This window comes from Equus asinus, chromosome 2 (genome assembly GCF_041296235.1).
Source record: "Equus asinus isolate D_3611 breed Donkey chromosome 2, EquAss-T2T_v2, whole genome shotgun sequence".
NCBI classification, from domain to species: Eukaryota; Metazoa; Chordata; class Mammalia; order Perissodactyla; family Equidae; genus Equus; species Equus asinus.
This window is the reverse complement of record NC_091791.1, coordinates 75,629,769-75,637,136: the sequence shown is the minus strand read 5'-3', so window position 1 is coordinate 75,637,136 and position 7,368 is coordinate 75,629,769. Positions and strand designations below refer to the sequence as shown.

The following is a 7,368-nucleotide window of genomic DNA, read 5'->3' as shown; positions in this document are numbered from 1 at the left end:
GGACATTACCCAGGGTCTCCCACAGGTTAGGTCACCCGTTGAGTCTCCTTAGTTTTACCAAGATGGCTAGCGCGCCGAGGATGGACGGATGAGCGCAACGGTGTGATTACGGGGAGGGAAACGCACGTCCGAACACCCGTTGGTGCCTCCCGACGTCACCGGTATCCCCGTCCCGAGACCTCTGGGCTTCAGGGTTCTGGGCCGCAGCCCTCTCCCGTCGTCCACCCGGGATCCAGTGCGCACGATGTCTGCACTGCCCAGCTCAAGAGTTTGGGCCCTGTGGGCGTTCTTGGATCCCGTTGGAAAGGGGACCTCGGGACGCGAGGGAGAGGAAAGGGGCGGGGGTGGGGGGTGGGGGGGGTGGGCTGGGGGAAAGAGAGCGACGACGCCATCAACGCATGTCTGACCAGGACCTGGGCTGTGCCAGGCTCTCCATTTCCGACGGCACCGCGTCCCGTCGTCGGGGACGCCGCCTCTCGTCGGGACGTGTTGGCCTGCCGTCGGTCCTCCCGTCCCAGGCACGAGGCGGCGAACTCCCCCAAAGGCAGAGATTTTGGCACCTGCGTCCTCGGCTGCTGGGTCCGGCCCCAAGCAGGCACGCGGCCCGCAGGTGCCGGGCGAATGTCGGCGGAAAGCACTATGCTCACAGGGAAGGACGGCAGACGATGAGCGCGCACCAACCAGTGCCGCGCTCCGTGCTGAGCGGTGTGCTCCGTGCTCCCGCTTCCGTGCTCGCAACAACGCCACCGACGAGGCACTAACGGGACCCCCTTTCCAACCAGATGAGGCAACTGCCGCTCAGGGAGGGCGAGTCCCTCGCAGGAACGGCGGCCCTTGCTGCCGAGCCTTCGTTTGAGACCAAGCCTCCGGGCCCGCACTCTGGGAAACTTACGGAGACACAGCCCCAGTTCTCCCAGCAGAACACGCTCACCGGAGGTCAGATTGGGGGAGCCGTCGGAACCAGAACCACCCAGGGCGCTACCCTGCAGGGAGCGACGCGCGGCCCGCCCCGCCCCGCCGCCGCCCCGCCACCCCGCCATCCCGGGCAAGCAGGAAGCAGGCCACAGGTGCCCTGGGTCTGCTCTGGCAGGGAAAGTGGGGCCCACGGGAAAAGGGAAACACGAGGATATTCGCTCCCAGGATGATTGCTGAACGGTGAGAGGATGGAGGTTGAGGTCCTCTCTTCCTGCTGTGCCCGCATGTCCCAGCTTCTCCACAGCGAGCAACTATTGCTTTCTGTCCGCGGTGGGGAAGAGACGGCTTACCTTGATGAATTCCCCCCTTGAAAATGTAAAAGTCCGTGCGATCTGAGGCAAGTCTCCCCTCTCCTCCTCCCTGTCATCCCGGCTCTCCTCCCCTGGAGCAAACTCCCCTCCCGCTTTCCCGGATCCCCTTTCCGCGATAGTCTGCGCGGACACAGGCAGGGGAAGAGCAGACTTTCAAAGCTGCCCGAGCCGCACGAAATGAAAGCTGAAGCCAAGGAGCCAGGAAGGGCTGGCCGCTGAGGACGGAAATGTCCTCTCGGGGGACTCGTCCACTCCCTCTGGCAGACAGAGGCCAGGAGGGGGGCAGGACAGAGTGAGGCACCTGAGTGAGGGGACACCAAAACCCTGGGCGAGCGCAGCCAGATTCCTAATCCTTCCATCCAGTCTGTTCAGAATCAAAACGGATGCGAGGGATCCACGAGGAGCCAGACACCGACCTTTCAAACGAAGGCAGGACCCCCCGCCCCCACCCCCCAAAAGACAAAAGCGAAGACGGAGACGGAGTTGGATCCCAGCCGGGGAGCGGGGGGAGGCGCTTGAAACTTAGACACTTGGGGAAGGGGACGTCTTTAAGGCAAGACAACACAAAAGGACCCGTACCAACTCCGGTGCGGAAACGAGGGTTTCTCGCGAACGACGGTATCAAGGACAGCCAGGTGCCGACTTGGAGAAGCTGACACACGGCGCAGGCATCAGAAAATCCAGAAGCCGTCCCGCTTGGGATGGATGGCCAGGCCCGGAAGGCTCCTGTCGAGCCCAGTGGGCCCCGTCCTTCTGTAGGTGCTGTTTGGAGAAGCCTGACCCGGGGTCTTTCCTAGATGGGCTCTGGAAGACGGATGGGCTGCCGGCAGCTTGCCGAAGCTGTCCGGGCCTCCGCAGCCCGGAGCGGGATCCGTTCCATCGCACACCACGACTCGACCAACTGCTTGGGGGCCGCGCCGGCCGAGTGGACCGCTAGGGTCTCTCAGGAGCCTGGCGGGTGGGAAGAGGCCGCCGAGGACAGAGGGAGCCCGCCGGACGAGGGCGGCGTCGGGGGCACGGCCACGCGGGGCCGGCCCCGGTTGGCCCTGGGTTCCCGTGGGGCCGCGAGGTGGAAGGGCTGGGCGGCGGCCGCGGCCGCGGGGCACTCGCGCGGCTGGACAGCGGTGGGGGCGTGGCGGGGCGATGGGGCGACCGGTGAGGAGGGAGGAGGGGCGGGAGGAGCATGGAGGGAGCGGCGCTGGGGGCGGGGGGGGGGGGGGCAAAAGGAGAGGGAGGCGGCGGGAGGCAAAAGCCTACAGCACCCGGTATTCCCAGGCGGTCTCCCATCCAAGCACTAACCAGGCCCGACCCTGCTTAGCTTCCGAGATCAGACGAGATCGGGCGCGTTCAGGGTGGTATGGCCGTAGACGCTGGTGGCTGCCGCCGGCGCCCCTAAGAAGCCTCGCGCGCGCGCGCGCGCGCGCTGTCGCCTGGTCCCTGTGACGCGCCGTCGCCTGGCCCCTGTGACGCGCGCGCCCGAGCCCCTGTGACGCGCACCGGACGCCCGCGTCCCCTGCGCCCCGCGCTCCGCCGCCTGCCGCCTGCCTGCCACTGCCTCCCGCCACCGCCGCCGCCGCCGCCGCCGCGGCCAGCCAAACCCTGCCCTGCCCTGCCCTGCCCTGCCCTGCCCTGCCCTGCCGCCCGCCCAGGGCGCGGGAGGCCTCGGGCACCCCGGGGACTGTGGGCGGGCGGGGCGCAAGTCTAGGCGCTCTCCCAAGCCGGCCCCGGACGCTCCAGGCCTCCTGTCCGCCCGCATCCCGGCGACGGGTCGCAGGACATCCGGCTGCTCTGCTCGGGGCCAGGTGGCCCGGGGCGTCGGGCGCGTCGGCGCGTCGGCGCGTCGGCGCGTCGGGGCCCCGGGCCCGCGAGGCCCCTCCGGCCCGAGGCGCCTCCCAACGAACCCGGGCCCAACAACCCCCGGCGGCCGCCGCTCCGGCCCGGCCCCAACTTGCCCAAATCCAGCTGGAGCCACCGGCGCGACCAGAGGGCATCACCGGAAACCCCTCCGGGGCGGGCGGCGGGGCGCGGGGAGACCAGGGCGGGCCACCCTTCCCCGCCCCGCCCCGCGCCCCGCCCACGGGACCCGGACCGCGCCCTCAACCCCAGGCCCCGCGGCCACCCTGGACAGCTCCTGACTGACCGACCTGAGAGACACAGAGACAGAGACAGAGACAGAGAGATTGAGAGGATCCGAGACACGGACCCAGACAGACACCCACCGGGACAGACACACAGACGCTCACGCTGACGCAGAGAGGCCCTGCCCAAGAGGCAGCTTCCCCACAGGAGGGCGGTGGTGCTTGAGCTGGGCCCGGGCAAGGAGGCGGGGGCCCTGGGGCTGGCGATCACCCCTGGGGCCCTGGGACGTGCAGACAGGGTCTCAGGAGTGCAGCGCTCCTGGGATCCCTGTCCCGCGACCCGGACGCCCAGGAGCCACGGACTGGCAGCCGGGCTCGGGCTCGCTCTCGCTCTCGCTCTCGCTCTCGCTCTCGCTCTCGCTCTGTGTGTGTGCGTTTTTGTGTGCGCCTGCGTGTCTGTGTCTGTTTGTGTGTTTCTTTCCTTCTCTCTTCGCCTCTTCGTTCTGGCTCTTTTCCTCTTTCTGCGGGGCGCCCCCGGACTTCCTGAGTTGACAGAACGACCAGCCAGAAAAGTCAGGACACGGAGAACTTCGCCCGAGAAACCAACGCAATCTACCAGACGTACAGAACCCCCTCCCCGACGACCACAGCGTCCACAGTCTGCTCGAGTGCAGGTAGGGACATTACCCAGGGTCTCCCACAGGTTAGGTCACCCGTTGAGTCTCCTTAGTTTTACCAAGATGGCTAGCGCGCCGAGGATGGACGGATGAGCGCAACGGTGTGATTACGGGGAGGGAAACGCACGTCCGAACACCCGTTGGTGCCTCCCGACGTCACCGGTATCCCCGTCCCGAGACCTCTGGGCTTCAGGGTTCCGGGCCGCAGCCCTCTCCCGTCGTCCACCCGGGATCCAGTGCGCACGATGTCTGCACTGCCCAGCTCAAGAGTTTGGGCCCTGTGGGCGTTCTTGGATCCCGTTGGAAAGGGGACCTCGGGACGCGAGGGAGAGGAAAGGGGCGGGGGTGGGGGGTGGGGGGGGCGGGCTGGGGGAAAGAGAGCGACGACGCCATCAACGCATGTCTGACCAGGACCTGGGCTGTGCCAGGCTCTCCATTTCCGACGGCACCGCGTCCCGTCGTCGGGGACGCCGCCTCTCGTCGGGACGTGTTGGCCTGCCGTCGGTCCTCCCGTCCCAGGCACGAGGCGGCGAACTCCCCCAAAGGCAGAGATTTTGGCACCTGCGTCCTCGGCTGCTGGGTCCGGCCCCAAGCAGGCACGCGGCCCGCAGGTGCCGGGCGAATGTCGGCGGAAAGCACTATGCTCACAGGGAAGGACGGCAGACGATGAGCGCGCACCAACCAGTGCCGCGCTCCGTGCTGAGCGGTGTGCTCCGTGCTCCCGCTTCCGTGCTCGCAACAACGCCACCGACGAGGCACTAACGGGACCCCCTTTCCAACCAGATGAGGCAACTGCCGCTCAGGGAGGGCGAGTCCCTCGCAGGAACGGCGGCCCTTGCTGCCGAGCCTTCGTTTGAGACCAAGCCTCCGGGCCCGCACTCTGGGAAACTTACGGAGACACAGCCCCAGTTCTCCCAGCAGAACACGCTCACCGGAGGTCAGATTGGGGGAGCCGTCGGAACCAGAACCACCCAGGGCGCTACCCTGCAGGGAGCGACGCGCGGCCCGCCCCGCCCCGCCGCCGCCCCGCCACCCCGCCATCCCGGGCAAGCAGGAAGCAGGCCACAGGTGCCCTGGGTCTGCTCTGGCAGGGAAAGTGGGGCCCACGGGAAAAGGGAAACACGAGGATATTCGCTCCCAGGATGATTGCTGAACGGTGAGAGGATGGAGGTTGAGGTCCTCTCTTCCTGCTGTGCCCGCATGTCCCAGCTTCTCCACAGCGAGCAACTATTGCTTTCTGTCCGCGGTGGGGAAGAGACGGCTTACCTTGATGAATTCCCCCCTTGAAAATGTAAAAGTCCGTGCGATCTGAGGCAAGTCTCCCCTCTCCTCCTCCCTGTCATCCCGGCTCTCCTCCCCTGGAGCAAACTCCCCTCCCGCTTTCCCGGATCCCCTTTCCGCGATAGTCTGCGCGGACACAGGCAGGGGAAGAGCAGACTTTCAAAGCTGCCCGAGCCGCACGAAATGAAAGCTGAAGCCAAGGAGCCAGGAAGGGCTGGCCGCTGAGGACGGAAATGTCCTCTCGGGGGACTCGTCCACTCCCTCTGGCAGACAGAGGCCAGGAGGGGGGCAGGACAGAGTGAGGCACCTGAGTGAGGGGACACCAAAACCCTGGGCGAGCGCAGCCAGATTCCTAATCCTTCCATCCAGTCTGTTCAGAATCAAAACGGATGCGAGGGATCCACGAGGAGCCAGACACCGACCTTTCAAACGAAGGCAGGACCCCCCGCCCCCACCCCCCAAAAGACAAAAGCGAAGACGGAGACGGAGTTGGATCCCAGCCGGGGAGCGGGGGGAGGCGCTTGAAACTTAGACACTTGGGGAAGGGGACGTCTTTAAGGCAAGACAACACAAAAGGACCCGTACCAACTCCGGTGCGGAAACGAGGGTTTCTCGCGAACGACGGTATCAAGGACAGCCAGGTGCCGACTTGGAGAAGCTGACACACGGCGCAGGCATCAGAAAATCCAGAAGCCGTCCCGCTTGGGATGGATGGCCAGGCCCGGAAGGCTCCTGTCGAGCCCAGTGGGCCCCGTCCTTCTGTAGGTGCTGTTTGGAGAAGCCTGACCCGGGGTCTTTCCTAGATGGGCTCTGGAAGACGGATGGGCTGCCGGCAGCTTGCCGAAGCTGTCCGGGCCTCCGCAGCCCGGAGCGGGATCCGTTCCATCGCACACCACGACTCGACCAACTGCTTGGGGGCCGCGCCGGCCGAGTGGACCGCTAGGGTCTCTCAGGAGCCTGGCGGGTGGGAAGAGGCCGCCGAGGACAGAGGGAGCCCGCCGGACGAGGGCGGCGTCGGGGGCACGGCCACGCGGGGCCGGCCCCGGTTGGCCCTGGGTTCCCGTGGGGCCGCGAGGTGGAAGGGCTGGGCGGCGGCCGCGGCCGCGGGGCACTCGCGCGGCTGGACAGCGGTGGGGGCGTGGCGGGGCGATGGGGCGACCGGTGAGGAGGGAGGAGGGGCGGGAGGAGCATGGAGGGAGCGGCGCTGGGGGCGGGGGGGGGGGGGGGGGGCAAAAGGAGAGGGAGGCGGCGGGAGGCAAAAGCCTACAGCACCCGGTATTCCCAGGCGGTCTCCCATCCAAGTACTAACCAGGCCCGACCCTGCTTAGCTTCCGAGATCAGACGAGATCGGGCGCGTTCAGGGTGGTATGGCCGTAGACGCTGGTGGCTGCCGCCGGCGCCCCTAAGAAGCCTCGCGCGCGCGCGCGCGCGCGCTGTCGCCTGGTCCCTGTGACGCGCCGTCGCCTGGCCCCTGTGACGCGCGCGCCCGAGCCCCTGTGACGCGCACCGGACGCCCGCGTCCCCTGCGCCCCGCGCTCCGCCGCCTGCCGCCTGCCTGCCACTGCCTCCCGCCACCGCCGCCGCCGCCGCCGCCGCGGCCAGCCAAACCCTGCCCTGCCCTGCCCTGCCCTGCCCTGCCGCCCGCCCAGGGCGCGGGAGGCCTCGGGCACCCCGGGGACTGTGGGCGGGCGGGGCGCAAGTCTAGGCGCTCTCCCAAGCCGGCCCCGGACGCTCCAGGCCTCCTGTCCGCCCGCATCCCGGCGACGGGTCGCAGGACATCCGGCTGCTCTGCTCGGGGCCAGGTGGCCCGGGGCGTCGGGCGCGTCGGCGCGTCGGCGCGTCGGCGCGTCGGGGCCCCGGGCCCGCGAGGCCCCTCCGGCCCGAGGCGCCTCCCAACGAACCCGGGCCCAACAACCCCCGGCGGCCGCCGCTCCGGCCCGGCCCCAACTTGCCCAAATCCAGCTGGAGCCACCGGCGCGACCAGAGGGCATCACCGGAAACCCCTCCGGGGCGGGCGGCGGGGCGCGGGGAGACCAGGGCGGGCCA

At 68.5% G+C, this 7,368-nt stretch overlaps 2 non-coding genes across 2 annotated transcripts; both read right to left on the bottom strand.

Moving 5' to 3' along the window:
• Window positions 1-2,536: 2,536 nt before the first annotated feature.
• Window positions 2,537-2,655, bottom strand: LOC139044639 (5S ribosomal RNA). Its single transcript, XR_011501707.1, has one exon. It is a non-coding gene; the product is annotated as a 5S ribosomal RNA (ribosomal RNA).
• Window positions 2,656-6,582: 3,927 nt separating this feature from the next.
• LOC139044604 (5S ribosomal RNA) lies at window positions 6,583-6,701 on the bottom strand. Its single transcript, XR_011501671.1, has one exon. It is a non-coding gene; the product is annotated as a 5S ribosomal RNA (ribosomal RNA).
• Window positions 6,702-7,368: the final 667 nt, after the last annotated feature.